A 16,270-nucleotide genomic window follows, 5' to 3' on the forward strand; every position below is an offset into this window, starting at 1 on the left:
TGATTTTAAGATGCCATGCCTCTTTTTGTACAAGATATAACTAAAAAAAATGTATTTAATATTTTTTAAAAAGTTACAATAAAGGATACATATTAATCCCCCTTGCTTCAAACATAGCTCATCATTCCTGTTCCTTATTTTTTTCATACCAGAGATCGGACTCAAGACTTTATGCCTGCCAGGCAGGTGCTCATGCCACTGAGCTATGTCCCCCATGCTCTTGTCACTTTCTGAAGCAGTTTTGCAGTCCTCCTTCATGAGTGTCTTTAGCTGCACTGTTACAGCTGACCCAATTCTTTACTCAGTTGAAAGCATTTACCTTTCTCAGTAATTTTACTTTGGGGAAGATCCAGAAGTCACAATGACGTAGCAACAAGCTGGATGTTCCTGAGTCTGTCTTTCCTTTGGATGGAACTTGGTAGCAGCTTCAGCCATCATTTTGATCATACCCTATGAAGACACTGGTGTGACAAGACTTCCTGAGCTGCCCTAAGAGCCAAGCACAGTGTGGTAAGTGTGTTGGCAGTGAGGTTGTGTTCTGAGGCAGAGTTGTGGCTTGTGTCCAGAGGTCCCTCAAAGCCTCATGAAGTCATAGGGCATGGGGTTTAGACGTGCCCGGATCTAGAGTGTATGATGCTTTCTAAGTCAGTTCACTGATTGGATTGGCACAGCTCTGACTAGGGTGATGGGTGTGAGAGCTATACCTGCCCTAGGGTGATAGCCTGCATACAATACAGGGAGCAGAATTGTCCCCACCTGAAGTGCTCTCTTGGATTCGGGTCAGATGGACAATGAACACCTCACCATCTACCACCCTTGCCAGAGGGGCAACAAAGTTACCTCCCTTCTATTCAACTGCAATATAAATTTTCTGTATTAACTTCAGAGCTACCTGGATATCTGGTAAAGCACTATTTTTCAACATTCCTGTGAAGAGATAAATATCTGAATCAGTGAATTAGGTCAGATGAATCTGCCTTCACCAAGGTAGAGGGATTTCATCCATTGAGCATCAGCCAGAGAAGTGAATTCTCCCTCTATTTTGAGCACCCACCTCCCACCTTCTGCCAGTCCTCATGGCTTTCATTCTCATGATGAAAGTTACATTGGTTCTTCCCTTTCAGACTAAATTACAGCTCGGCTTCTTCAGGTTTCCAGCTTACAAACAGCAGACAGTGGGTCCTCTTAACCTCTGTGACTGTGTGAGGCAGCTTCCATCATCAATCTTCCCTCACATACCTCTGCGTGTCCCATCAGTCCTGCTTCTCTAAGAGCCCTCACCAATCCACTCCTGCAGCTCCAGAGCGTAAGTGGCCAGCTCCCACCAGGAGACTAGCAGCTATCAAGGGACTGATGACCAATGATTCTGGTTCCTACCCCTGCTCCCACTAAAGCCCTGGGTAATTGATTGGACCTGGCTAAGATCAACAGAGCTTTCTCACACAACCCCCAAAACACCAGTCACAAAGGGTCCCTCCTCAGAGAGTTCCACAAGAGATTCTGATCTGAGCTGTCCTCATGGGGAGAGATGAGGAGAGAAAACAGGAAGGTGAGCAAACCGCAGGGGACAGAGAACCTCGCCAACTGTCCCATCAGAGATATGTGCATGTTTTACAGCAGTGGAATCATATTAGGAGAACCTGAAACTTGAAATAAATCAATTTTTATTTTTGTATAAATACTGCTGTCAGTGCATACTGGAGGATTTTCAGGGGCTCCATGGATCAGATGGTACAGGACAGGGATTTAATGTCCTCACTCTCATGGCTTCCTGAATTCTTCATAGCCTCCAGTCTGTGGAGGGTGAGCTAAAATCTCCCCCCCCCCAATTCTATGCTGTTGTTAGTACTTAGCCCCAGGCAAGCATTAATGGGATTGGATGGCAGAGCAAAAATTATAGGCTCACCCTTATGAAACATTTTTATGGAGTGACTGTGAATACCAAGAGGAGGCTGACCAGAAGTGTCCAGAGCCAGCAGCAAGGACACCAGACAGTCATGTGCCATAAAGATCACCTTTAGTAGGGGGAGTGGGTGACAAACAATGTGACCAAGAGTGAGCAGTGCTATCAGGACCAGGGGCAGTGAGAGGACACAAGGACTGGGAACAACATTTGAATTTTGCATCAGAGGTTGACTTTCTTAATTTATTTGTACTGTCTATGTGTAAGGTATATAATATGATGCTTTAATATCCAGATACAGAAATTACTACAGCCAAGGCAATTAGCACACCCATCACCTTCCTAAATTGCCTCTTTTAGTGAAGCACCTCAGGTCTACACTGATAGCCAATTTCCAGCTACATCATTAACTATAATCTCCATGTTATTCATTGATTCTCTAGATCTATCCAACAGAACTGCAACTTTGAGGACTTTAGCCTTTTCACTTTTCTACCCCAACTGCACCTTTCTGCTCTGTTTCTGTGACTCTACTTTCTGTGGCTTTCACATGAGTGAGAGCGAGCATGCAGGATATCACTGTTTATGCCTGGCTTATTTCATTTACTGTAATGTCTTTTCAGGTTTGTCCATGTTGTCACAAATGGCAGAATCCCCTTTTCTCCTAAGCCTGCATAATATTATAAATATTAATAATATTATAATACTATTGTGTGTGTTTGTGTCACAGTTTCTTTATCCATTTATCTATTGGTGGACACTTGGATTGTTTCCATATTTTGGCTGTTGTAGATAAAGCTATAATAAACACTGGAGTTCAGATTTCATTTCCTTTGGATACATACCCAGTGGTAAGGTCATATGATAGTCATCTTTTTAATGTGTTTTGAAAAACCTCCATAATGTTTTCCATAAAGCCTGTCCACAGTATGCAAATGTTCCTTTTCTCCTTACCCTCACCAACCCTTGTTATCTCATGTCGTTTTCGATAATAAACACTCAAAAAGGTTGAGGTGACATCTCACCGTAGTATGATTTTCATTTCACTCAAGGCCAGTGATATTGGGCATCTTTTCGTATATGACAAGATAGTGTCTATTCAAGTCCCTTGCCTGTCTTTTAATCAGATCACTTGGGTGTTCTGCTATAGAGCTGTGGTAATACCTTATATAGTTTGTATATTAACCCTTTATCAATCAAATATGTAAGTTGCAAATATTTCCTTCTAGTCCATAAGCTGCCCTTTCAATTCATTCCTGTTTTCTTCACTGTGAAGAAGCTTTTTAGTTTGATGTGGTCCCACTTGTTTACATTTGCTTTTGTTGTCTGAGATTTTAGTGTTACTCACAAAACACAAAGGTGTGATTTAAAAATACAGGGAATGCTTACATTTTCTAAAAGTATTACAGTAAAAGATACATTGACATTAACACACCCAAGATCATTCCTTGCCTTTAAACACACTTGACACAATTAGCTCTTCCTTTTTGCAACTTTCTGAGGAAGCTGGGAAGTCCTTAATTGTTTGTCTCAAAAGTAGTTCAGACTCATAGTGATCAACCCATCTCAGCCTCCCCAGTGCTGTGATTACAGGCATGTACCACCATACCTGGTTCCAGGGCCAGCAAGGCATGTAGTACTCAAACTTGAGACCATGCACTTGTCAGGCAGGAGCGTATGCTGCTGAGCTATCTCCCCAGCCTGAAAGTCCTTTCTGGTGAGTGTCTTTAGCTGCACAGTCATGGCTGCCTTGAGGTTATGAATCCACCTTACAGTCATTTTGACTTTGACAAACATAAAGAAGTTATAACTTGCCACATCCAATGAATAAGGTGGATGAAGCCATACTGTAATGTTTTTATGAGTGTGCTTTTCTTGTTGACTGTCACTCAGCAGCATTCCCTATTTTTATAACACTTCATAAAGACATAAAAGAGAACTTCCAGCATTGCTTCAGTAAGTGGCAAAAATGACTGCATGAGTGTGTTGGAAACAACACGGAGTATTTTGAAGGGGAATTAATTTCAATGTGTATTTTATTGTAATAACTATTTTAGTTCAAACATTCTTGCATATATTGATGGCCTGTTTTTCCACTGCCATACCCAACACCAAGGAATTCTTTTCTGTTTTACTCTAAGTGTTTTACAGATTTAAGTCTTAACATTTCTTTAGTTCAGTTAGTTTTATTCCTTTTTCTTTTTTTTGTTGGAACTGGGGATTGAACTCAGGCCCTTGTGCTTGCCAGGCAAGTGCTTATTCTACTAAACTATCTCCCCAGGCCTAGTCCAGTTAAGTTTCTTCATGTAGGTTCCAAATTTAAGGTAAGCTTCCAATTCTGTTCTTTAGCATGTTACTATTTTTTTAAAGAAAAAAAGCCAATTCTTTTTGGTGTGGGGGTGGTACTGGGGATTGAACTCAGGACCCTACACTTGCCAGGAAAGTACTTATTTTACTGAGCTATCTCCCAGGCAACATGTTACTATTAAGGTTTTACAATATAGTGCATTGAAAGGACTATTCATTCCCCATGTCTAAACCCCATTCCTGTGAAAAACAATGCCTTAATCTATTTCAGCTGCTATAGCAAAATGCTAAAATACACATACAATATGGGTAGATTACAAACAAATTTATTTCTCATGTTACTTTAAGTTAGATAGTTCAAAATGAGGTGACAGTAGTGCTATCTTTAAGGATCACTTTCTGATTCATAGAAGGCCTCTCCTTGAAGCTGAATCCTCATGCAGTATAAGTAGAGAATGAGTTCCCACGGTGCTAATCCACTGAGAGAGCTCTGCTACCACCAGTCCATCACTTTCCCAAAACCACCCCACCACCCACCACTATAGAGTGACCAATTTAGCATACGAACTTCAAAGCATTCAACATTCAACATTCAAAGCATAAAATTGGAATAAGCAAGTTATACTCTCCACAGATGAACTTCTCCACTTGTAGAGCTCCACCTAGCCAGCAATCACATCTGCAATGTATAGCTAATTAATTTCTGTCTTTATTCCTGAAATCCAAACAACAGGCAAAGAAATTAAGTCTCAAAAAGTGGTGTGAAGTCTGCCCCAATGAAGTTATGACCCACCCAGAACTTTTTTTTTTTATACTTGCATTGGGCAAATATATATTTTATTTTATTTTATTTTATTTTCAAAGATTTATTGATAAACATATAGCAATGAGACAGTTTCAAATCAAATCGAAAGTACAGTTTCAACAGATAATACACTGCATATATTCTTCTTAGTGGCTAATTGCTGTACAAGATGCACTTGTGATCCTATTTACAAACACCATTAGAAAAAATCATTCTATTCATTAAGAGAATGCAACTATATATCTATCCCAACCACGCTGAATACACAGATACAAAATGGACATTCACAGTTATACCCCATTTTTTTAAGTTCCGTTATTGAATATTATAGGTGTGTAAACTCAGCAAAATATTCTTAAAGAGTCCAGTAGCCCATTTAGCATAGGGTCTTCTGTTTAACTGGCAATGTCAGAAATTATTGACCTGAGTCCCCCACAGCTCAACATAATAACATGGCTTTACTTCCTATATTTCGTCTTCATACTTTTCTACTGGATGGTTAAGACCAAGGTAAAGCAGGACCTGTGCAACAAGAGTTGTAGCTTTTTGGTCTGAGAAGGTCAGTGAAATGCCCTCAGGATTTACCCTGCCACTCAGAACTTTTTGAATCACAGAGAAGAGTGGGTCCCTGAAGCAAAACGTGAGCCATAGAAGAGAGGACACAGGATGGACCTGGCCAGGGATTGAGGACTCACAACAAGCTGCACATCCCACCCCATCATCCTCAGAAGGCAGCAAAACAAAGTGCAAGACATATCTGTGCTTGTGGTCACCCTTTAGTGCACGTTCACACTCACATCAACTTTTCATTAGCACATTTAGCTCGAGAAGGAAGCTTGGATCTCCCCAGCATCTGTGATATTTGGATAAGGAATTCGCCTGAGACTGCTTTCAATGAATGTAATAGGAGACAGCCCCCACGCCCCAGAATAGGCAGAGAACAGATGTCTCAGTTACTCTTCTCTCTCTCAATGCTGGGACAAATACACAACAGCCAAAATAAAGGAAGGAATGACTTATTTAGCTCACAGTGAGTGGAGGCTTCAGTGCATACTCTACTGGCTCCAAAGCAGAGTAGCACATGGCAGAGAGCAACCTTTCAAGGTGGTAGCAAAGAGCAAGTGCAAATGTAAAGAGTAAGAACAAAGAAGGGGGTCTTGCAGGTTAGCTCAGTTGTTTAAAGTGCCTCCCTGGGCAAATTCTGTCGGGCACATGGGACTGTGGTTTAAACCCCAGCTCCACAACTGCACCAGACCTGCCTTTAAGGCAGCCTGAGCTGGCCAAAAAAAAGAAGAAAAGAAAAAAGAAAGAAAGAAGAAAGAAAGAAAGAAAGAAAGAAAGAAAGAAAGAAAGAAAGAAAGAAAGAAAGAAAGAAAGAAAGAAAGAAAGAAAGAAAGAAAGAAAGAAAGAAAGAAAGAAATCAATCCTCTAATTTAATTAAAAAAATCAACAACAAAAGAGTAAGAGCCAAGGCAGTGGCAGCAGCTCAGGCAGCTAGCTAGCCTCTCTCCCCTCCCTACATTGTAGTGCAAATTACCTTCCCCAAGCAGGTGCAGTACCCACACCCACAATAGTCAATCACACACTCCAGAAGCCGCCCCATGACTGCATGAGGCTTCGGCGGGACACCAATACACAAATGATAACAATAGAATATCACTTTGATAGAAGCTATTAAAGGAATAACTGGTTGGGGAATTCTGACAAATAGATTAGCATGATTTAATGGGGCCAGGCCAGTGTGAAAGCCAGGAGGGATGTGATGTAGAGATTTGGGCCCGGGGGTGGGGGGAAGAGAAGGGAAGGGACCTTTGATGGTCTCCTGCCCAGAAACTGAAGCCAGACATCAAGGAACTTTCAGAGGTCAGAGATGAAATAAAGAATTAGACTATCCAGAGGTCTGAATGGCAAACACCTGGAAGAAGCTCCCAGTGCTGCCCTTCTCCTGGGCTTCTACTTGCCTGGCTCTGAATCTTTTAAATTCTCCCTGTCAAAATCTCTCACAGAACAAAACTGTACATTCGTAATATTAATAACCTGTTAACTTAATGCAGAGACAATTAAGATAAAGTTGATTATCTCTGTTCAACACATAGTCAAAATATTTGGTCAACAACAAAATAGCTTGGGTAATTTTTCTCATCTAATTATTTCTGCACACAGCCTGGGACATCCTTCCCACTAACTCTCCAGCTCCAAAGCCCACCAAGTAAAACCAAAAAAAAAAAAACAATTAAAGTACTTTATGAAAATAATGCATGAAACCAGAATCAGGAATCTCAGCCAAGAGAGTTTCAGATTGGAAATTGCCTTTAACTCTGCTTTGTTGAAAAGTTGTCAAGTATCTTTAATTAAAATATATCCTGGAAATTGCTTTTAAATCAGTGACCTAATAAAAAAGTCAAACATGGGCCAGCATCTAATTCTGATCTGTTAGAGGAAAGAAGGAACTGACCCTTGACCAATGCAGAAGATGGAGCTGCAGGAGCACAGGCTCCTGTTACACTCTCGGGAGTCAACGCTCTCTCCTGGAAGCCTGCCTGCTCCTCCTCTGCCATAGCTGCTCCATCTGTGACCCCCTACATTTGGAGCTCTGTCCCAAGATTGAATAATGCTGTGGTAAATGTTGAAGCATTGTATCAATATCACTCAGGGCCCTGTGGAATTACCTGCCACTGCACTTTGCCATGAGTTCCAGGACAGCAGATGTTGCGACCATGAATCTTAGTTTTCCATGCCCAGTAGGACAGGACCATAAGGTTAGTCCACAAGTGGTGTTAGGCCAGGGGAAGAAGTTTTTCAAAGAACAACAGCAGTGGCGAGTAGTCCCAGCAGGTATATTGGCATAAGGTAAGGCCGGGCTTGGAGGATGGATGCTGGCAGTGCCAGGCTCATCCTGCCTCTGCAACTGGTCTCCTGATTCTGAAGCAAGGCTGATGGATGGCCAGGGACAGGAAGCTGGACACTGACCTGTCATAAAGAAGGCCATCAGCATCACCTGTCATACAGAAGAACCATCATCAAACAGGCAGGAGTGTTTTGTTAGCACAGCAAAAGGGTAAACGTCCTACATGCACTGAGAAGATACAGATGTGTTTACAATGGAAAATGACACACTGGCCACTTCTGAAAGCTGAGATTCATGTCTTGATTGTGAAGACTGAAAAGGAAGGCTCAGGGCAGAGCCTTGCATGCTAGAGTGGAGGAGGCGGGCAGCATTGGCAGGAGCAGACAGGTCACTGGTTACCATGCCTCTGTATGGTGGTGAGAGACCCTTCTTCCAGAGCTGGATTTGGCAGACCTAAAGAGTGACCACAAGAAGCATCTTTTATCATAGTGTACACATTTGTTCTAAATAGAGAATTAAGATAAATATCAACAGGGCTGTACTCTAGGGCCAGACATGCCAGTGAGGGAACTGAAGGTGCTACTTTTTTTCTTTTTTTTTTTTATTTTAGGACAGGGTCTACAGGGTCTCACTACACAGATTGGACTTATGGTGGTCCTCTTGTTTTCAGCCTCCCAAGCACTGGGATTACAGGCCTGCACCACCATGCCCAGTCTCAATCACCATCTCAGTGTGCCCCAGGGCTGGGGTCCTTGATCAAACCCCAGTTGCTGCCCTCTGTCCAAGCAGGTGCTTTAGTCTGCTGAGCTATCTGGTCAGCCCTATGCTACTTTTTTAATTGAATTTCATGCTCCCACAATAAGCATTTAGTACTTTTGTAATCATTAAGCAATATAATTTTTAATTCATTCATTTGGGCCCAAGAACAATAATTTTTCTTCAATATAGTCTGTACTTATCCTCACCCAACTTATCAATAGAATGATGGGAACATTCTATATATGTCATCCCTTTGTACAGTTGGAGGACTAGGCACTTACCACAATGGCAGACTGATTATTAGACTCACAGTGGGCTACCTTCACCTCATGCTCAGAGTGAATGGCAGCCAACTCAGAAGAACCTCATCACTTTGAATGCCTTCTTCCACATACCCAGGAGTCAGGCAGCTATGACATGCACAGGAAGTGAGCAGCATGGTGCACAGGAGTGTGTGAAAGTGAACAGCCTGAAACCTTCTGTTCCTGGAAGCCCACTGGGATCCACATAGCTCTGACAGAGAATAGAGAAGTTCCCAAAGGCTGGCAGTCAGGGAGGATAAGTAAAATGCTGGCTTGGCAATTCCTGCTCTCATTGCTTCCCAATCAACTTGAAACTGGGCACTGTGCAGAAGCCCAAAGCATGCCCAGGACATCTCCTCCCCAGGCTAATGGAAATTCTCTGGGACACAATAAATGTAGGGCAGGAAGCACCTAAGTTTCCACCTTAGGCTGAGAGCTGGTCTCAGTGAACTCATCCTCTCTACAGAGGGCCAGGAGGCAGCCAGCACCCTTCACTCACACTATAAGACAGGTCAAATCCCCTGAAACCCTGAGGATTGGCCCCAGGGCCTCCCCAAAGTGCAGGAACCCAGCCACTAGCCCAAGTCAAATCCTCAGCTTTGGGTGACCTTGTCACACATCCAGTGATGGCAGGATGAAAAGCAAAGCAGGTGTCACTGGGAAGGAAAGTGTCAGTGTCTGTAGGCAGACAAGCCTCACCATACATTTAGAGTTCTGAGTTACAAGTGACGAATAGTAGACACTGCTCACATGAGCTCCTCAGCTCACTCTTGGCCCGTTTCTTGAGATTCGGTCATGGCACCTATGAGTTTAAAGTTAGCAAAATTTGCTACCATTTCTGTGCATGTGTTTTACAATACAGGTCATGTTTGAAGTATTTCCTAGGGAGATGTCCATAAAAATGCATTATTAAACAAAAACATTGTTTCAGATCAGAAAATATAGCATCATCAATGGAATCTGCACACATTGCAACCATTCTCTGTGGCTCCAAATGTGAAAAATGGGACTGCATGTCACTTAGCTTTCATTTGATCTAATGACATTCAGGGTTTAAGTAAATTGTTTTTGCAAATATGATCATGTAATTGGAGCATCTGTCTTCATCATTATTTGGCAAATACGTCCTTTTAGCACCAGTCCAAATGAAATTTGGGATATTTGGCTAATCACAGTTTAACAGATGTTCTGTCCAATTCTATGCAAGCTTAATTTTAACTGACACAAATCCCTCCCCTCTCTGAAGTCCTAACTGGAATCTCTCCAGGTCTGTGGAGAACTGGAAAGGTGAGAAATTAACAAGTTTATCACATCCAGCCTTGATCCTGTGGCTTTAATTAATTTAAGTAAAACCTCATTTGACTTGTGTTAGTTAAGTAGTACCAGTCACTTAACTAACACAAGTCTTCACAAAGTGTTTCATGCAGCATGGGTTTTCCTACAATAGATCTCAACAGCATCACAAAGCGAACATCTTCAGTATCCCACTGTGGGTCAGAGTGCCACTCTCCATGATCTCCTTGGTGGACATCCATTTGTGCACAAAAGGAAGCAGAGCTCACTGCACCTGTAAAAACACAAAAGACCACCTCTCCTTGGATGAGAGAGTCTTGAGTCCCAACCAGAGACACTGGTGGCTGTATCTAAGGTGCAATGACTCAGCGCTACCACTGTGAATACTAAGCCACTGTTTTGACCTTCCAATGACCCACACACACACACACATTGGGAAAGTTGGTTTTTTCTACACTGGAACATACTTCACAGATGTTGATGCTTGCCTGGATCCCAAATGCTCACCCTCAACCTTAGGTGCCAGACATCTCAAAATAAAATGTACATTTCATCACTCAATACAAGTGAGATCCTTTGCAAAAGAAAAATGTAAAAATAATTTTTTTTCAAAACAAATTTTTACCTTTTTTATGCAAAGGGCTAATAACAGTACCACATCTAGAAACCCAAGGAGGAGTTGCATTTGGAGGAAGAAAGAGGCTTAGTGTGACTACAGGAAAAGTGCATGGGCCTACTTTCTGTTCATCTTACAATAAAGTGGCACCTTTTTATATACATAAATTAAAGGAGTTTCCATTGGTTTCCTCAAAGAAAAGCACATGTCAATTTTGCTGACTTCAATAATGGAGCTGACCACCCAGCGCTGGTTCACTGATGACGACTGAGATGCCCCAGCAGTTCAGAGCAAGGGCTAGATGATCCACAGCAGTGTCATCCCTACCATGGACTGGCTGTGGGACTCTAGAAGTCAGCAACATCTTGACCAGCAGTACGTTTATCTCAAAGATGAGGGTAGATAACACTGATATCCAGGGTGCTGAGAAGAGCAAAGACATCCAGTAAGCACTTGCATGAATACATGGAGGGCAGGCAGAGAAGGAATGTGTTGCAGGATGTCAGAGCTTTTGCCTTTCCCTAATACACCCCCTTTTCTCATGCATCTTAAATATCTTAAGGTTATAATCTTATTGAGCACCTCGCACACTCCATCATCATGGATGAAAGATACTGTGGCCTCCAAGATCACACCCCCAGAAGGAATTTCTGATGGTCTTATGACATAATCAGTATTCAAAAGGAAAACAATTTCATTTATAACACATAATTTATAGGATTATTATAGTAGTTATGCAAAGAGGCAAGTACAAATGAATGTAGGGAAATTTTCTACACAATGAAGCTCCAAAGAATCCACCTGAGGGCCTGGATCCTATGACAATGTCCTGCGTGAGTTCAACTGAAAGCTAGAGCCCATGACAATGCACCCCATGAGTCCAACTGGAGGCCTAGAGCTAGTGACAATGTCTCTTTCAAGTCTGTTTCACGGATCTATACTGGGACGGCCAAAAGTTCAGCGGTGAAAACTAGAAAGTCTATGCCATCAGGATGAAGGATCTGTGCCAGCAGGCTGAGAGATCTGAACTGGAGCCAATAATTGATGCTCAAAATAAGAATCAGAACTCCCCTGAATGGTGTCACAACCATCCTCAGTAAAAGCATGGTCTCAAGCTCCTAAAATGATGAGACTAGCTGTGTTCATATCAGGAAAGACAGCATGGGGACAGCGAGATGTTTCAATGGCTAAGTACCTGCTTTAGCAAGTGCAGGGACTAGAGTTTAATCCCCAGCACCACATGCCATACCAGCCCTGCTTCTGGGTGCACTGAGCCAGCTGCTGAGATCAGATGTGGTTTCGTACACCTGCAATCCCAGCACTGGGGAGGTTGAAAGCAGGAGGATCACTACAAGTCTGACATGAATAGTGAGACCCTGTACCAAATACATTTTAGAAAAGAAAGCCAGTGTAACAGACTTCTTCAGAACACTGAGAAGTACACCATCTTCCCCTCCATAACCAGGAAGCAATGCTCAAAGTAATAAGTGGAGCTCCCCCAAAATGAACCACAGCCGTTCTTAACAACAAGGTCCTGTGTGCCTCTGTTGATGATAACAGAAGCGTTCATATCAGGAAAGCCAGCAAGAAAAGCTACTCCAGGAGAACCAACAACCCCAATGAGAACCAACAGCCCCTAACATCACCTCTCCTTCCTTTCCAGTTCTCTATTTAATGTGGATGGCAACAATCCTCACGTGGGCCTTCCACATCCAGCACCACACTGATTCAGTTCAGTTGGGTGTTACAAACTGACCACCAGCTGTCAGACCACAACACCTTTCCTGAGTGATCCCTGTCACTTCTTGCAGGGGTGTGCTATCTGTCCCTCTAGAACTGGGCAAAGGTCTGACCTAGACCAGTACTTAGGCTCATGTGTGATATGACAGGTCTGCTCTAAAGGAAACAGGCAGCCCAAGGGTAACACAAGTCAAGATTATCTCTGTCTGAGTGAGATCGCAGAAATTACTTAATGCACTTTGGAACCATGTCCAGTTCACCACATGAAGTTCACTTTGATATTTTAAAAATCAATATTAAAGATATCTGAATAAAAGCTTTTAAAACAAAAGAGTTCTTGACTTCCTTTGAATAACCATGAAACCACACAAATGGAAAAATGTATGCTTCTGCTCAAGGAGCCCTTAGTGGGAAAAGTCTCTTTTGAAGCCAGAATATGCACCAAGTGAGAATTCCAAGTCCTTCCCAGAAAGCAGGCAGACCAAATGGAGTATCAGCCACAGAACCAGACCCCTGAGACTGCTAAGATGCACAGGATGTCCCCATCACGACCTACATCCTGCCCCCAGATGCTTTTCAAAAACACAGTGCAAAAGCTGGCTAAAGAATGACATTGGTGTGTTTCCAACAAGCCATCCTTGTATAAAATGTCAAAAAGCAAGAAGATGCTTTCACTGCTCCAGGTCCCCTGCAACAAGCCCCACCTCACACAGCTAAGCAGAGCACATGACCTGAGACTGTAGGTTGCTCCTGGAATTCTAAGCTTACTTGCCTGCAATTTTTTTTTTCCTTCAAGAACTACACTTGGACTCCCCAGAAGCATAAGAGCACTTCATGGATGAGGCTGGGCAGTGATGAGATTGCAGTGAAAGCAGAAGTAAGGCAGCAAGAATCCCTCTGTCTGCATCCCAGGTGGCAGGCAATCTTGCCCACTGTATCGAAGGCAAGGGCATGGCCCCCCTGAACAGACCAGGGAGCTCCAGTGCCTTTCCTGAAGCAGTGGGGTTCAGATGCTTTCAACCGAGTTTCCACTGCGGGCTCCTTTGTGTCACTGACTGCTGTGGGCACCCCAGGAATCTAAGGGAGGGAGCTTACCAGCTCACTATGCTTTGGCATGTCCTTGAAGAACATCACAGCACCTCCATGGGGGCATGTTCCTATTAGCAAGCCAAGGCTTTATGCAGATTTACAGGCAGGAATCCCTGATAGGCCCAGCCTGCCATGGTAGTTCACAAAGGAAAGGCAATGGCCTCCTAGTGGCAAACTGGGCCCTAGTCATTATCTTCCTCGAGGCACAAAAGGAACCCTTTAACACAGGTCTGGATGAATAAGGCCTTAAGCCTGAATGAGGACAATGTCCTGGGGATTTGGAAGAATTCTGCAGAGTCATGTTTATGACAGTTAAAGCTGAAATACTTCATCAGGTGTCACTCAGGTTTCCAATAAGATTCAAGAAACTATTACAATAAAGAGATGAAACAGGCAGAAGTAAAAAAAAAAAAAAATCCTGAGGAGGAAGCAAAGATACGAAATTAGCACTCCACTCAGGCTGCTGAGGGCTGCTGAGAGCTCCATCCATAGGGCATAAGGAATCCAGCGGTGGAGAGAGGACATGCATAGAAGACCCCACAAGAGGGTCAGGAAAGAGAGAAAAATGAATTATGATAATAGAACACAGAACCTGACCCCACACCTCTGACCCCCCAAAAATTGGTGTTTCCAGAAAGCTGATGAACAACAAGAGGTTACTGGGGGTCTCCAGTGCCAGCTGATGTCACAGTGTTCCAGTGTCACCTGCCATTCACAGGTATGGACACAAAGCAACATACATGACACACAGGCCACCAGAATGTGTACTCTGAACAGAAACCTTGTCAACATACATGACAGTTATGGACACAGAGCAACATACGTGACAGGTATGGACACAAAGCAACATATGTGACACACAGGCCACCAGAACTTGTGCTCTGAACAGAAACCTTGCTCTTCATGTGGATTATTAAGCAATAAATCTAAGCTGAGGACCTAGAAATCACCAAATAGTGGATTACAGAATCAGTGGTAAGTACCAAACTTAATTAGTGGTAAGGCTAACTATGAAAAATCCTGTATATACAAAAGGCTGGCTTTCTTTGTTTCTTTTTTTTCTTTCTTTCTTTCTTTCTTCATTCCTTCCTTCCTTTCCAGAACTGGAGATTGAACCTCCACTACATCCTCAGCCCTTTGTTTAGCTTCTTATTTTGAGACAAGATTTCACTAAGTCATTCAGTTGCCCAAGCTGGACTCCAATCTGTGCTCCCGCTGCCTCAGCCTCACAGAATGTCAGGGTTGTGAGCATGCACCACTATGCTTAATTTACAAAAGGATTTCTTAAGTAAGAAATGTTGTATTCTAAAGAATTCTAATCTCATGCTGAGTGAATGAAATTCCTAACAATGGTAAGAAAGGTACACTGAACATATTGCTGCCCATAAAGTGTGCTATAAGTTTTATCAGTGCCTTTCAAATGTATAATAGAAACTAAAAATTATAAAACTTTGTTAAAGAAAGTTATAAAAACTACCACAATTTAAACTTTACTAGTCATTTGAGAGGATACAAGTAAATATTTAAGAAACAGGAAATAAAAATAAACACAGAGCAGAAATCACAAAGTTAAATAACAAAAGTATGATTGAGTAAAAATGGGTAATAGTAAAATCTTTCATTACGAGAAGGGTGAATTGAAAACAAAATATCCAAGCCACATATTTACAATGAATGAACAACCATCTACTCGAGAGACTTCATAGCAGCAACTGGTATGTCATGACAAGCAGCGAGGGGTCAGCCAAATAGCTCAGCAGATTAAAGCACCTGCTTAGGCAGATGCAGGGGCCAGGGAGTTTCATCCCCCAGGCCTGCTGTCCTGACCCTGCCTCCAGGGTGAAATGAGAAGGCAATTGAGACTGGGTATGGTGGTGGGCTGCTGTAATCCCAACACTTGGGAGGCTGAAAAACAGGAGGATCACTACAAGTCTGATCTATGTAGTGAGACCCTGTAGACCCTGTACTGAATATGTAACAAAATAATAAAATAAAATAAAATGAATGAAACAGAGTATACAAGATGAAAGTTTGCACAGAAATCAGTGGACAAATGAGAATACAGAAATGAACATTGTGCTAACAGAAATTGTTGGAAAGTTTCCTATGCAAGGAGGGAATTATTTTATGTCACTAGAACTTATAATGACAATGCAAACTTTATTGTAAACATCATGAAAATGCATAAAAAGATTAACATTCAAAGCATAGATGAAATAGTCAGAACCACAATAGAAGCAGGAGGCTTTAACTGTGTGATTTAGGACAGAGTAAATAGGAATACAGTGTGCTAGAGACTTGAAGAAGAAAATGGACACACAAGGGTTCCAAAGAAGGGGAATGAATATTTATAAAAGTTAATCATATTCAAGTCTCAAAAAATCCAATTAAATTCTAACAAGCAGAAATCATATCACCCATAGTATCTGACCACAACATACCAAAACTTAAATTTTAAATAACAAAGCTGATACACACACACACACACACACACACACACACACACGCTAAGATTTTGTGGGGAGTAACTAGTAATTGTCAGAAAAAAGTAGGAAGTTAACTACCATAAAAAATATTAGAATGAAGGAAACAATATCACATATCAAAA

Source organism: Octodon degus, unplaced genomic scaffold, assembly GCF_000260255.1.
Source record: "Octodon degus isolate 3935 unplaced genomic scaffold, OctDeg1.0 scaffold00010, whole genome shotgun sequence".
NCBI classification, from domain to species: Eukaryota; Metazoa; Chordata; class Mammalia; order Rodentia; family Octodontidae; genus Octodon; species Octodon degus.